At 38.7% G+C, this 16118-nt stretch overlaps 1 long non-coding RNA gene across 1 annotated transcript in view; it reads right to left on the bottom strand.

Annotated features, from left to right (window-relative positions):
* Positions 1-16118, bottom strand: part of LOC136401251 (uncharacterized) — a 786796-nt gene that overhangs the window by 638051 nt on the left and 132627 nt on the right. The gene's annotated exons all lie outside the window — the stretch shown is intronic.

Below are 16118 nucleotides of genomic sequence, written 5' to 3'. Positions count from 1 at the left end.
TCCTTGGTGGGCATGCCAAGTGGATCCCGGTTGGGCACATGCTGGAGTCTGTCTGCCTCCCTGCTTCTAACTTTGGAAAAATACAAAAAACAAAAAACAACAACAGAAAAAAACAACCAAAAACCAAAAACACCACTGCCCATCTTATTTGAAAGTGAGCTGCAATCCTCTTTACCCAGTGCTGCTTAAGGAGAGGAGGATTCTATAGGAAAAGTTGCTGAGCTCAGCCCCAGGACATCCTGTAGAGAAAACAGCTGTGCCAGGCTTGCTCACTAGCACTTTGCATGATTAGTGCATGAGCACATGGCAGAAAGCATGTGTGTATAGCCTATGTAAGGCTATGGGTACTTTCTCTTGCCATGAATCACTTGCCCACAAAAATAAGAGGCAGTTTCCCTGTTTGTTTGCCTGCCACTGTAAGAAGAGGTTTTCCCCTATTTGCTCACCACTTGCAAGAATCTAATAAATGCAAATGGCCCAATGCTTTCTGTAAGGTCGGTGGATAATGGGGAATGGTCATGTGGGGAATCCAGGCCCATGAACTTTGGCTAGGACCACCCACAACCAAGCACTCCAAAAGAGGCTTCACAGGAACCCTTTTAAAAAAAGCGACTGTCTGCCAGCCAGTGAGATTTCACCATGTCATATTAGCTCAACTTCCCTAGAGGACCCCTTTAAATATCTCCCACACGGTTTAATCCTTGCGACTTCCCTGGTCTCCATCTTTCCTGGGGGCCAGGGAACCTCGCCAGGCGGGATGCATGCTCTGTACTCAATAAAGCCTTTTGTTATTCCACACTTGGTGGCTCTAGCCCCCTTCCTTCCTTCTCGGCTGGGAAAAATACCTTATATTTTGGTGCCGAAAACCCGGGAGGAGTTGAAGTCCACAAGAACTGCTCCTCTCCCCACCCCCTCCGAGAAAGAACCAGGATCTCTGACCTTCCACCCACTTCGGTGCATGGTGTGGTAAGTCCCCTGCCTCCAGTCACCCTTGAGTTCTTTCTTCCGAAACTCCCTGTCCAAAACCGTAGCTACGTCAGGGAAGTCTTTTCCGTTCCGAGTGAGTGTGTGCTTGCGAAGATGTCCCGAGCATATCCACTTTACCTTTTCCGTCCGTGGCCAGACCTTGAGATTTAGGACGCTAATACTCAAATCTGACCACCCCGAGGACTGAGGGTGGCTGTGGGGGCACAGGAAACTCCCTCCTTAAAGAAGAAACTGTTCTTCTTCTTCGCTGTGGCCAGGCCACAGAACCCACTAAACTAGCCTCCTGAAGGGGCTTTCGGTGTTAACACCCTCACCAATTTAACTATCACCAAAAAGAAAGCTGGGAACTGATTGGAGATCTCTTACATACGCAGCTTCTAATTATTTGCGCACCCGTCCTTAATCTCTGTGCCGCCTGTTCCATTGCACAGGCCTTTTTCTGGCCAGAGAAATCTCACCTAAAACCTCCACTCCTGATCTTTCCTTCTCTGTGGACTCCGAACTCTCTCTCCCTCCTGCCTGACCCCCAGGGGCGCCCCTCTCTTGGGACTTCTCTGGTCCCTCTGCAGACCTCTTTTGTGCTCGGGTCTCTTCCCTCTGAGAGCCCCCTCCCCTCCCTTTGCAAAAACCTGTTTCTTATTCACCACTACCATCTCTCTTTCTCCTCCCCTGCTGGTCAGGGGCCCTTCCTTTCTCCACTGTGTTCTTAAGCCCCTCCTCTGTCAGGCCATTCTCAGCCTGGCATTGGCTCTTACACTGGTTTTTAGGACATCAAACCCCAATTTTCTTGCAGAAAGTTCTGGCCCTGTCCTGCCTTTGGCTCTAATGTTTCCTGCAGGATCTGGGTGCCGGGCTCCGCAAGAGCCCTCCTCCTTTTATTCTCAACCCCCAAACCCCTATCCAGAACCTGTGAACATGGCATTTAAAGTTTTTAATGGTTCCAACTAGTAGAAACAGGCCAAGGCTGTTCGCCAGGACTGCATGCAGCAGAAGGTAATGCTTTAAACTCTGGCTCGGGTGGCAACCCTGAGGCCAGTAGAACAACAGAGGCAAGGCACAGGAAGTGCCCAACCCAAATCCAAGCCACAAAGAGAAACCCCACCAGTATCTTGCTTTAAGTGTGGCAAGCAGGACCACTGGTCCCGGCAGGGCCCCTGCCGGTGGCTGCCCACTGAGCCCTGCCCTGACTGCAAGCAGACCAGTCACTGGTGGAGCGATTGCCCCTTTGGGCAACAGGTTTTTCCTCAGCGCCTCTACATGGAGGACAAGCCGCCTGAATGGGAAGGCCAATCCAGCCAGGTGGGTGCATCGCTCGAACTCCTAGGACACAGCCTGGACTTGGAGAACCCAGGGTATGCTGCAACAAGTGGGTAAGTCCATCTCATTTCTTGTGGACACGGGGGCTGCCTTCTCTGTTTCACCATCACACTCTGGACCTCTAGTGCCCTCACAGGTCTCAGTTATGGGAATGGATGGGACTCCTTCCTTTCCCCTTTTTACACCACTCCTGACATGCAGTTTTGCCTCAAGCTTGCCTCCTTACAGGACCACTGGCAGTCGGAACCACTGGACTCCATTCATTTCCAGCTCACCAAAAGGCTGGACCCTACAAATCCCCCTATTATTACTCTTTTTTTTAAAGCCTTACAGGACCGCATCCACGAAGTTTCTCCAGTCACAGCCACACAGATGTTTCTCCTGACACCCCTCAAAGCCACCACCTTCCAATCTCCCCTAATCAGCAGGAAGTAGCCAGATGAATAAATAGTGCCCCTTTTTCTATTTAACACAAAAGGTAAGAATGTAAGGTCGATGGATAATGGGGGATGGTCATGTGAGGAACCCAGGCCTGTGAACTTTGGCTAGGACTGCCCACAACCAAGCACACCAAAGGAGGCTTCACAGGAACCCTTTGGAAAAAAGTGACCGTCTGCCAGCCAGTGAGATTTCACCACATCATATTAGCTCGATTTCCCTAGAGGGACCCTTTAAATATCTCCCACGTGGTTTAATCCTTGCGACTTCCCTGGCCTCCATCTTTCCTCAGGGCTGGGGAACCTCTCAGGGTGGAATGCGCTGTACTCAATAAAGCCTTTTGTTATTCCACACTTGGTGGCTCCGAGCCCCGTTCCTTCCTTCTCGGCGGGGAAAAATACCTTACACTTTTCAGCTCTCAGTTCCTCTAACATCTGCCTGAATCAAATAGGAACCTTCCTGGCCTCAGCCACTGACATTACATATCCTGTGTAGACAGAGGCCCTCTACCTCTGGACCTGTTTGGCATGGCAAACTCAGTACTTATTTTTTACTTTCTGTGGTATTAAACTATGAGGTATTAAACCTTAGAGGCATCATATATTGTGTAGTATCTGTTGACTTCATTGCTTCTACTCCTACCTCTGTTATACCATTATTCATAAAAGCAGCACAGCAGTCAGCAGGGTGTTTTTAACATGTAAATCATACCACACACATTTAAAACCTTCCAAGATGTTCCCATCTCACTTTGGGTCATATTCAAAGTCCAGGGTTTGGCCTACCAGGTTTCACACCATCTATCCTCTGCTACCTCCCACCTCGTCCTGCATCCATAGCCCATCACTTATTCATCAGGTACTGGTCACTCTGTAGAGACACTTCTGTTTCCAGAACATGCCTGCATTTTTCTGACTCAATATTTTTATGGATGCTGCTCTTTCTCCAGAATATTGTTACCCAGACCTGTGCTCAAGTGGGCTTTTTCAGTTCATGCATCTCTCATCCACCATCATGACTAATGTAGATCTTCCTGCCTACTTTATCTTAGTCACTCTCGAGCTCATGTTATGCTTTCATTTCTTTCATAGCCTACATCACTCTGAATTTTTTAAGATTTATTAATTTACTTCTGTACTTTCATATCATCTATCTCATCTCACCAGAGTATGGGCTATTTGACAAAAGGCAGACCTTTCTTAAACTTGTTCATGACTAGTTAATGTTAATGTTAACTACTAGTGCACTTGTTCATTTTAAACATCAGTGCACATGACAGTGCTTGGGACATGGATGGTATTCATAAAATTTTGTCAAGTAAAGGAAAATGTGTTTTGTACTTAGATTATTCTGTTCTAGTTTATTTAATGTTAAAACTTACTTAACTATCCTTTGAGCTGGCGATATGATAATCACACATTTTAAACTATCAAAAAGAATATGAGTCAAGTGGGAGGTTGGAGCAGTTTTGTAGACTTGTGTGGGTTGAAACTCAGCTGCGTTGTTCATCATCATGCCCCTGTGCCCAGCATAGTGAGAGGAAAAGGAAGGAGTTCAAGGACAAAATAATTTCTTAGAAGTTCTTATATATTATCCAGGAATAGAATTTTTGAGGAAAAAAAAAGGATGTTATAAATAAAAATAAATGCAAACAGTATTTCCTTTTTATCCTTCTTCCATCTATGTGCTCCTGTCTCTCCCATGTCATGATGAAGTCAAAGGATATGGTAGAGCAGGTAGATTCTCTCAGCCTGTAAGTCAAGGTAAAGCCACTGTGGAACTCAACAATAGAAAAACCAGAATAGCCTCTTTTTTTCTGCCTCTGATGCAGGGCAAAGCTAAAGAAGCAAGAGCAGTCCTTGGGGATCTCATGTGGTAGAAAACCAGAGACCGACATATAAGTGAAATTCCTACCCTGTGTGATGTTTTCTGGAGTGTTGCTGAATATACAGATTCAGAAGCCTGGTAGGTGAGTTGGATATGATATAGAAACTTAGAATTTGAAGATTTTGACTGTAGCTTTTCTTCTGTGTTTATTGGCAGCAATAGTATTTAAAGGCCATCAATGTGGACTATCTGAAATATTGTTTTTCTCAGAGAATGATAAAATAAATAGCATAGAAAAAGAAATAAAAGCTCAGCAATATAAATGGGAAATTAGGCTAGTTAGTTACCTTTCAATTTTAGAGAAAAGTTGTTTCCAAAGAAAAAATGTTAAGTAAGATTTCAAGATCTATGGTTTTTATTTCAAAGAAAATCAGATTCAAACTTATAAGTAGATATGTTTAAAAAATGCAAAGGTAGATGATTTTTTTCTCAAATATTTTTCACTGTTAAAAAAGGTATGTCTCTTTGAGGGATTTTGTCTAGAGTAATAAAATGGTAATGTAAGGTGTTTGGGATGAGAGTCTCTTTATAAATATAACATTCATTTTTTTGTAGCTGTACATGTGTAGCAAGATCAAATAGATCTAAATTAATCATATTCTCTCATTTAATATAATAGGTATAACAGTGTGAACAATTAAAGTAAATTGACAACACATAAAACAAGGTGGTTTTAATTTAGAAAATGTAGAAGGTAAAACATTCATATAAAAAGCCAAAGATAAATGAGCAATATCAGTCATTAAATAAGAAATAGTATTAGCAAACTAGGCCATTTTTCTTTGGGATATTAAAATAGATTCTCTCCAATATCATGATGGCTTTTTCCAACAGTCTTATACTACAAGTGTATATACAAACTGAAACATACTATAACTCTTGATTCATTTTTTTCAGGTATAGATTTCTAGACATTTGGAAGCAACTCTTCCAACTGTCCACAACAACCCAACTGAAGTAGTATAGTAGACTTAGAAGTGGAATGAAGGCAGACTTTCTATTCCTGGACCTTCAGGTAAATATTGGAGCAGAGCCATCTTCTGCTAAAGCCAGGATGAAATGGAGGTAGATTTCTACCAGTGGATGATCTCTTTTCTATTACAACTTTGTTATTGATGCATCATCTTGACTAGATACTACAATGTAGTTTACTAATTGAACATGATAATTACAGAAAAACCTAAAATTATATTCTAGTCTTAAGTCCTGACCCATGAACTCTTCTCAATGCAAGCCAGATAAGGAATGAAATGCTTTGATTAATAAAATATTCTAATTTTTTAAATTGATATTTATGTTATATCTATTAGCATTATAATTGTACATAATTAGAAGTAAAAAATATGACACTAGAATTAAACTGAGTATAATTTAATCTTTATTCTAGGACAGCAATTTTCAACCAGTGTGGAGCAAGAATTTTTAAAACATGCAATACCTGACTATTTAGTCAGGAGCACTGACCTCTCTTTTTTAGATTGTTAAATAAAAAAATGACAGCCAAAACAACAATAGCTGTCTGGTGTGAATGAATCAAAATTATACCTAGATGACATCAGAGTAATTGTGGCATGAGGAATACTCCTGATCTCTCTCCTTAAAATTTCAAAAACTTAAAAAAACTATAAAGCAGTGAAGAAAGCCAAGCTGGGCTTACAGGTGTGCCTAAAAGACTTGCACGTCCAATCGACTAAAGGTGGGAAAGGTAGAAAAGGGGGAAAGAAGATAAAATGTACTCTCAGCTGCTTCCTGAGTGACTAGGTTTTTATCTCAGCTGGATCTACAGAGGAAGAAGAAACCTTGGGTTGTCTGAGTTTTGTCTGCTAAAATATAGAGAAGAAGACTAGGAGTAATGGGATCTCCTGCCAGGAGGAGCTGAGAGATTGAGGGGCAGAAGGGGCAATAATAAACCAAAGCTTCAGCAGAAAGAGGGGTCATAGATAGTGTTCCCACAGTCATATTACAGCCTGCCCTCAGTACAGAGATGGCACCAATGTGCAGCCCCTAACCTCTCAGATCCCACTTCCCTCACCTCACAGGGTATAAAGAGTGGAAAAGACATACCCTGCAGTTAACTCTTCAGAACCACTGTCTCCCATGTAGAACAGATGTGCTCCCTGGTCTGTTAAGATGTGGAGAGGAGTGACTAGAGGCCTGAGATCACCATTGCTAAAGCATAGAGACATAAAGCCTTAAAGTCCTCACAGCATGCCCCATGCAGCAACATGACCTACATACATCATTACATCAGCAACATCTCAGCAGAAGACAGCCTAGAAATTTCACAGGGTTAAAACTTGTAATACAGTGACACCTATTGAAAAAAACAGTAAACTTCTGAAAACTTAATTATTTTCATTTTCTTTTTTTCCCACTTTTTTCTTTTTCTCTTTGGAATTACATTTTATTTATATATATATATTTATTATTATTTTGTAGGTGTTATGTTTGTTTTTATTTATTTTTTTGGTTTCACACTGTATTTTGTGGTTTTCTTTTTCCACTTCTAATTATTGTATTTTAACATGTATATTTCATTGTATTTTTTCAATTTTTATTTTCATATTATAGCTGTTTTTCTGTTAAAGTCCTTAACAATACCATTATCAAATGACATCAGGAAAGAAGAAATCAAATATGATGACTACACAAGACACACAAGTAATTCAGAAAGAAAATAAAAAATCTCCAGGAAGCAAGCTCCATCACACAAAACCATGGAGTGAAATGATAGAAAATTCAAAATTGAGGTTCAGAAAATACTCAATTAGATGCAAATGAAAACACTAATAAGCAAGTTAATGAGCTAAATAAAAAGTAATAAACAAAATGAGTACTTCACTAAAGAGACTGAAATATTAAAAAAGAATTAAACAGAGATGAAGAACTCAATACATGAACTGAAAAGTGTTGCAAATTTAGCTAATAGAACAGGCCAGACAGAGGAGAGAATCAGTGACATTGAAGAGATGCTGCAGACAGAGGAGGAGAGAGACTCATGAATTTAAAAACATAGAGTTCTACGAAACTTGTCTGACTCCATCAGAAAAAACAGTATAAAAATAATGGGTATATAAGAAGAGGAAGTCAGGGAGAAGGGAATGGAGAGCCTATTAAAACAAATGATTGATGAGAACTTCCCAAGCCTATGGAAAGTGTTAGAGCCTCATATCCAAGAAGTGAACAGAACATTGAGTTACTTCAACCAAAACAGACCAACTCCAAGGCATTTCATACTAAAATAGTAAAAAAATCAATGATAAAGAAAGAATCTTCAAGGCATCTAGGGAAAAGGAGAACATAACCTATAAAGGAAGGCCCATTCAGTTCTTATCAGACTTCTCAGTAGAAACCCTATAAACCAGAAGAGAGTGGACCAAAACACTCAGAGTACTGAAAGAGAGGAATTACCAGCCAAGGATACTATATCCATCAAATTTATCTTCAAACATGAAGGAAAAATAAAAACTTTTGCAGACATACAGAAACTGAGAGAATTTATCACCAGGAACCCCTACTGCATGAAAAATTCAAGGGGGTTATTCAGCCAAATACAAAGAATAAATAATATCAAAACTACAAATAAAAGCTCTAACAAGGTCACAATAAAAACAAAGATGATCTGTGACAACAATAACACAAAAGAGGAGAGGATAATGATCTTCAGTAGCAAAGAAGGATGGAGGGCAGAGCACTAATAAGACAAGGAACTCTTGTACAAATGACAATTTTTTTCTTAATAACCTAATGGTAACCACCCCCCATGAAGAAGCCACTTCTGAAATACACACCTTAAAAAAAACCAGGGGATAGAATTACCGTGTTTTCGCCCCATAAGACACTTTTTTCCCCAAAAGTGGAGCAGAAAATGCCTGTGCATCTTATGGAGTGAAAAATATGGTTTGTATTACCCCCAAGTAAAAGCTAATGAAAGAAACACACACACACACACACACACACACACACACACACACACACGAGCAAAAGAGACAAAGAACTACCAGAAAAGAAAACATGAAATGGATATAAGAAATTCTCAAGTGCCAATAATTACCCTAATGAAAATGGACTGCATACACCAATAAAAATGCACAGAGTAACAAAATGCATCAAAAAGTAAAACCCAACCATGTGCTGCCTTCAAGAGACACATCTAAACACAAGGGCCAAAAAAAAAAAAAAAACACTCAGTGAAAGGTTAGAAAATGATTCTTCAAGAATATAATAATATCCAAACGAAAGCAGGTGTAACCATACACATATCTGATGATGCTCACTTCAAGACAAAAAAGATAACCAAAGACAAAGATGGGCATTTTATAATGATAAATGAGACATTGTATTAAGAAGACATAAAAAATTTTACCTGAGATACAAATTTAATTCGTTCTGTAACTGAGCTCGTAAGTCAGTCAATTCGTATATCAAACTGCTGATACTGGATCCGTGCGCCAACGCGCCAACTAGCGGCAGCTTCCTGAATCACGAATAGTATCTCAGAATTTCACTCTAATCTTGAACAAAAATACGAACTGAGTTCCAGCTCGTATCTTAAAAAAGTGTATGTTGGTCTGTTTGTATCTCAAAGTACCACTGTACTTTAAGATCTTGGGACTTCATGGTGTTCTTATTATATTGAGAAACCCTATAAAAAAAGTTCTGTTATTTTGGAAGATTCCGATTACTTGGAGCCTGCAGGGAGCTAACAAGCTGCAGATAACCCTTCTGTAAAATACTTTCTTGGAACAAAACTAATTTTTTGTTGATTCCAACTTTATACAACTGTTCTATCTTCCTTGATATGAACTCCTCTATCTATGTAGGATTTGTCCCTATCTTCAAGGTATTGAGGATTAAAAAATGAGACTTGAACAGGAGTGGAGTTCCTGAATAATGCCCTTTGGAAGATAGTATATTATAGAGAAATATCTGCTTTTGAATCAGGCAACACTGGTAAGACTCCCACATTCACTGCTTGCCACCTGTGTGACAGAAGCAAGTTACCACCTCTCTGAATCTCTGTCTCCTCAGTGGTAAAATTGTGGACATAGTATCTTGCAGAGCTTCTGCTAGGATTAAAAATATCATATGGGAAGTGTCCTGTATGGTCTTTGGCCCATGTAAAAATATGTACATTTTAGTTCTTTGGGCTTTGCGGCAACTATTTAACTCTGCCATGGTGGTGTGGAAGCAAGCACAGACAATAAATATGTAAATTAGTGAACATGGCTTTAATTCAATAAACTTTATAGGCACTAAAATTTGAATTTCACAGTGTTCACATGTCATAAAATGTTTTTTTAAATATTTCTTTTAATGATTTAGAATACAAATTATATGAGCTCATAGGCCATACAAAAATAGATGATTTATGACAATGAAAGACTGAGGACTAGATGGATTGACAGAAGAATTATACCAATAATTTAAAAAAGAATTAACACCAATCTTTCTCAAATTCTTCCAAAAAACAGAATAGAAGGGAGCACTTTTTAGCTCATTTTATGAGGCCAGAATTATTCTGATACTTAAGTTCAACAAAGACTTCACAAGAAAGATCATTCCTCCCCCAAAAAAATTACATGTAAAAAAAATAATAAAATAAACAGGTGGAGGGCTAAATTGTCACATGAGTCACAGTTTATCTACCTCCCCTCCAGCTGCTATAGAAGGTGTAAAGGAAATGGGGTGCATCATCCTTGTTGTTCAGAGCATTTTATTTTTATTTATTTATTTTTTTTGCATTCCCCTGACGTTGGAAACGAAGAGGAAGTCAGACAGACTACCGCATGTGCCCAACCAGGATCCACCTGGCATGCCCACCAGGGGGCGATGCTCTGCCCATCTGGAGTGTTGCTCTGTTACAACCAGAGCCACTCTAGCGCCTGAGGCAGAAGCCATAGAGCCATCCTCAGCGCCCGGGCCAACCTTGCTCCAATGGAGCCTTGGCTGTGGGAGGGGAAGAGAGAGACAGAGAGGAAGGAGAAGGGAAGGGATGGAGAAGCAGGTGGGCGCTTCTCCTGTGTACCCTGGCCGGGAATCGAACCCAGGACTCCTGCACACCAGGCTGATGCTCCACCCTTGAGCCAACCGGCCAGGGCCTTGTTCAGAACATTTTAACTTTACAGAGATGTCTAATATTACTTGTACATAGTTAAAAAAACTTCAAATAACATACAAAAAATAGAAATTAAAACAATGCAAATGGAGTAGAGAAATGTTGAAAGTTCTGGATGAAAAGATTATTCATGAAGGTATAGTTGATCATTAAAGACTGAAAGAGGTAAATTTATTTATTTATTTATTTATTATTTATTATTTATTTATTGGATTACGTTTGGAGCTTGGGCATCAAATAGAAACAAACTGAAAATGGAAGAACAGAGACATTTTATGAATATACAAAAAACATGAAGGTAAGAATGAAAGCTTGAATGAGGGAGACTAGGGAAAAAGAAGGAGAGCAAGAGAGGGAGAAAACATGTATGGGGATGATAGATAATAGCTCAGTTAGAATAAATTAATTAATGAAATGTTTGAAGTTCAGCAGAAAATTGTTAAACATGAATTGAGAATTACATGACAATTTTTCTTTTGACTTCAAGTTGCATATATTTCTATTTCATTCTATCTTGTTTTTAATTCTTAGCTATGAGCTCTGAACAGTTGGCTCAGCGGTAGAGCATCCACCTGGCATGTGTAAATCCTGGGTTCAATTCCGGGTCAGAGCACACAGTAAAAGTGACCATCTGCTTCTCTACTCCTTCCCTGCCTCTCTTTTTCCTTCCTGCAGCCACGGTTCAAATGGTTTGAGCAACATTGGCCCCTGGAGCTCAGAATGGCTCCAGGGCCACACCTCAGATGCTAAGATAGCTCAGAGGCAGAGCAATGGAGCTGTGTCCTAGCCTGGCAGAGTGTCACCAGGTCAGAGTCTTGCCAGGTGGATCTCTGTCAGGGTGCACATGAGAGTCTGTCTCTGTCTCCACACCTTTTATTTAATGAAAGAAAAATCTTAGATATGTATTATTTATACCTCTCTTACTAACAAAACAAAACAAAACATGATGGATTAAGGACTTCATGTGCTTTCTTTCTTGAGGGATTATTCTCAGTTGGTCTCTACTTTCAGATACCTGTTTAGTCAAGTGTATCATTATCTTTTGTTAAAAAATTTAGGTTAATTGTAATAATTATTTAAAGTATACTAAAATAAATACACTTTTAAATTTGGCTAAATGACTTTTTTTCTTATTTATTATATCAATATATATAGTCAATACACCAGAAACATCACATTTCAAGTTAAATATTGCTGTAAATCACAAATAACCACCCTGGGGTGCTCGACTTCTGCTTTCATTCCAGCTAAAAAAAAAATCTATTCTTTCTGTTGCTGTTTTGAGCCTGGTTTCTATCTAATAAGGTACTTTATCTTCAGTCCAAGATCTGAGCTAATGATCTCTGAGATGTTACCAAAACCTTTTGGAATCCCAACTATATAATATTAGTATTTCCATGGTCACTATGGAAACTATATCATAGAAAAATCTAATCACTCATTTCAGCATGACCTATCTATTATAAAAATAAATTGGCCATTTCTAATAAACTTAAGCTTTTAAAATTGTTCCTTTATTAAACCGTTGGTAATAGTATTCATTAATATTCCTATCTATGACCAATAGTGCAATAAATATGAAACCAAGGAAGAATATCAAGATGGCTCTGGTATAGTGGGAAAACCACTGAACTTAAAAATCGACACCTGGGATTGACACAGACTTTGCAATTTACTCTCTGACCTTGTTAAAGTAACATTACCTTTTTTAGCCTCAATTTACTCCAATGTATTAAGGAGGTAACAGCACCTACCTCAACAGAGTCTTTGTTAAAATTTGTTAATATGACAAATAATCAGGTCACAAAATACATATTTATTATTGGTAATCATATCTCCCACTAATTTTTTGCTACTGTGAGTTAAAAGCCCATCAAATCAAATTTTAAAAAGTAAATAAAAATAAATAATAAAAAGAACAAATTAATAAAAATATAAAATAAACTCACAAATATACACTAAAATGAGCAAAATCAAAAGTATTTCTAGCCATGGCCAGTTGGCTCAGCGGTAGAGCATTGGCCTGGTATGCAGGAGTCCTGGGTGTGATTCCCGGCCAGAGCACACAGGAGAAGCACCCATCTGCTTCTCCACCCCTCCCCCTCTCCTTCCTCTCTGTCTCTCTATTCCCCTCCCACAGCCAAGGCTCCATTGGAGCAAAGTTAGCCCGGGCGCTGAGGATGGCTCCATGGCCTCTGCCTCAGGTGCTAGAATGGCTCTGGTTGCAACAGAGCAATGCCCCAGATGGGCAGAGCATCACCCCCTGGTGGGCATGCTGGGTGGATCTCAGTCGAGTGCATGAGGGAGTCTGTCTGACTGCCCCCCTGTTTCCAACTTCAGAAAAATACAAAAAAAAAAAGTATTTCCTTGAAGAGATATATAAAACTGATATATCTCTAACAAAATTTATCAAGAAATAAAAGTAAACAACATCAAGATTAAAAACAAGAACATTACTATTAATCCTATAGATATTAAATAACAGTTAAAGTATATTACAATAAACTTTATACCAATACATTTAGTAATTTAGATAAAATACACAAATTTTTCAAATAAATATGATTTATTATAACTTACAAGAGAATTAAACTTATATCATCAAAGATAAGATAAGATAAGTCAGAAAATTGAAAGCAGTAATACAGAAAAAGAATAAGACAATATGGGCCAAACATTTCCACCCAGTTTTAAAAGGTTGATTTAACATTAGAAAAATCAACTAACATTACTCACTACATTAACAGATAAAAGCAGATTATCTGAATGGAATAAAAGAAAAGATTTGATACAATTCAACATCTCATGACTGAAATTCACTGCAAACTAGACATAGAAGGGAACTTTCTTCATTTGATATATAAATTACATATGATATTCAAAGGTAAAATTCTAAAGACTTTAGTGAGATCAGAAGTACATATGCTATGATTCAATTTATATGATATATAAAACAAGCAAAGTTAACTTATGTTTTAGAATCCAGGATAGTGGTTACCTTCTACAGAAAGGGGTCTTCTGGGGCCCTGGATGGTTGCCTCTGTGCTAAAGGATAGGCCTGGTGTGTGGAAGTCCCGGGTTCAACCTGGATTCTTTCTGGTCATTCCGATCAGGGCACACGGGAGAAATGCCCATCTGCTTCTCTACTCTCCCAGTCGCTTCTCTCCCTGTCTTTGTCTCTCTTCCCCTCTAGCAGCCATTTGAGCAAGCTGGCCCTGGGTACTGAGGATGGCACCATGCCTCTGCTTCAGGTGCTAATAAATGGCTCCTTTGCAATGGAGAAAGGGCTCCAAATGGGCAGGGCATCCTCCCCTAGTGGGCTTGCCAGGTGGAATCTGTTCCAGGAACATGCAGGAGTCTATCTCTGTCTCCCCTCCTCTCACTGAAAATTAAACAAAAAAACAAAACAAAAAGAAAAAGGTTTTCTGGGGTGCTGGTAATATTTCATTCTATACCTTGCATAGTTATATAATTATATTCACATTTTGATAATTTATTGATCTGGTCACTTATATGTCTAATTTTCTATATGTTTTTTATATATCAATAAAAAGTTAATCTAAAATATTCGAATGAAAAAATTTAAATCCAATTTATATTTCAAAAAGCTGGTATTTTCTCATAAGATAATCAGTTTAATTCTTCATTGCTCACGAAATTGTTTTCTTCATTGTTTTCTTCATTCAATTTCATGAAGAAATTTCTTCATTGCTCAAGAATTGCCATCATGTTGCTTCAGCCTTAGCAAGGGCTGAATGATGAACATTTGAGGGTCTGTTTAGAGAATTTGAGCTCCTCAGACAATGGGAAACCATCCAGGCCTTTCATCAGTTTCCTTGTAGTTAAGTGAGCTTTTCCAGCACCTTTTCCAGTCATCAGATAATGCCGTTCTATTTCAGAAAACTTTCCTAGTATGTGTAGCTGCTCAGCGACTCTTTAAAGGAAAGGCCTGGTGAGCTATCATAAGTCTGTTTCTTACTGTTTTACCACAAATGGGATGAAAACTTAGGTGAGAATACAATCTCTTAAAACTCAAACCATACTTTGAGTAGCAGCAAGAGCTGACACTGACAATAGTCTGCGGGGTCCTCTGGTGAACACACAATACAATATGCAGATGATATATTTTACAGAACTGTACACATTACAAAATTGAAACTTATATAATTTTATTAATCAATATTACCCTAATAAAGCCAATAAAAAGAAAAAGACATACAGGTATTCAAATTTTTAAAAAAGAAACATATTTCTAGCACTTTGCATACCTAGAGCAGCAGTTATATGCCAGAGATGACACCTCTGGATGCTGTCATCTAGAGAATATTCTCTAAACAAGCCGCACATCTTTCTAGACCTAGGCACAAAAGTCTATCTCTAAATTTCATTATATTTTACTATCTGTCCGGGAGCTCCCTCAGCCTCACAAATGAAGCAGTGGCATATTTGCATGGGTATTGCTGATTCCTCATTTTCTCAGAATGGAAATCCAGTCAGAAAATTTTAGCAAAATAAACTATCCAGTTTTTTACCCTTATTTCTAGCAACATAATTTTGATAAAGTAACTTCCCATTCCTTCAATAAGTTCTCTTGGATTTATTCAGTTCAAAGTCTTTTCTTTCTTGTCTGAACACTGAAAGAATGTAAGAATGATTGTTCAGCTTACAAATTGGTTGCTTTTACACACACACGCACGCACACACACACACACACACACACATTATACAATCACAATTTGGAGTCCTGACTTTCATACAGAGGTAATATTTGTGTGGCACTTTGTTTCTCAGCATGGCCATGAAGCATGGACATTGTAATTTCATCCAAAAGTTTTGTATTTGTAGAAGAATGTATTTTCTTTCTAGAGTGACAGAGCTTTCAGAGTTCTCTCTGGACCTAAGAGAACTCAATCTGTTTTTAGAAGCTAGAGAGTGATCTTCTCCCTGACCTGCTCTCAATGCCTTATTGTAACTTTCAAGCCCAAAGCAATCAGCTCCTTGTTAGTTATCTAACATCCTTGCTCATTCCATTCTTTCCCTCTTTGATTAGTCTTCAGACACACTGGCATTTTTATTTTCTCAAATATGCCAAAGACATTCTTGCAACCCTTTTCACTTGTCTTTTCCACTGACTGGAATGTTCCCCCATAAGACTTCACTAGACCAGATTCTTCTAATTATTCAAGTGTCAGCGTAAGCACCATTTTTATAGAAATACCTCGCTTTGACCATGCAATCAATCTACAAGTCATTCTTTAGCCTTTTTCTATTTATTTAATTAATTTATTATTTTGTTCATGGTGTATCTACTCCCATTTAATGCAAACTTCATAAATGGAAGGATCCTGTCTGTTTTATTCACTCTTACCTA

The sequence above is a fragment of the Saccopteryx leptura genome, chromosome 3 (genome assembly GCF_036850995.1).
Source record: "Saccopteryx leptura isolate mSacLep1 chromosome 3, mSacLep1_pri_phased_curated, whole genome shotgun sequence".
Classification (NCBI taxonomy): domain Eukaryota; kingdom Metazoa; phylum Chordata; class Mammalia; order Chiroptera; family Emballonuridae; genus Saccopteryx; species Saccopteryx leptura.
Note: the sequence above shows the minus strand (reverse complement) of the source record. Positions and strands in the feature narration are given on the sequence as shown.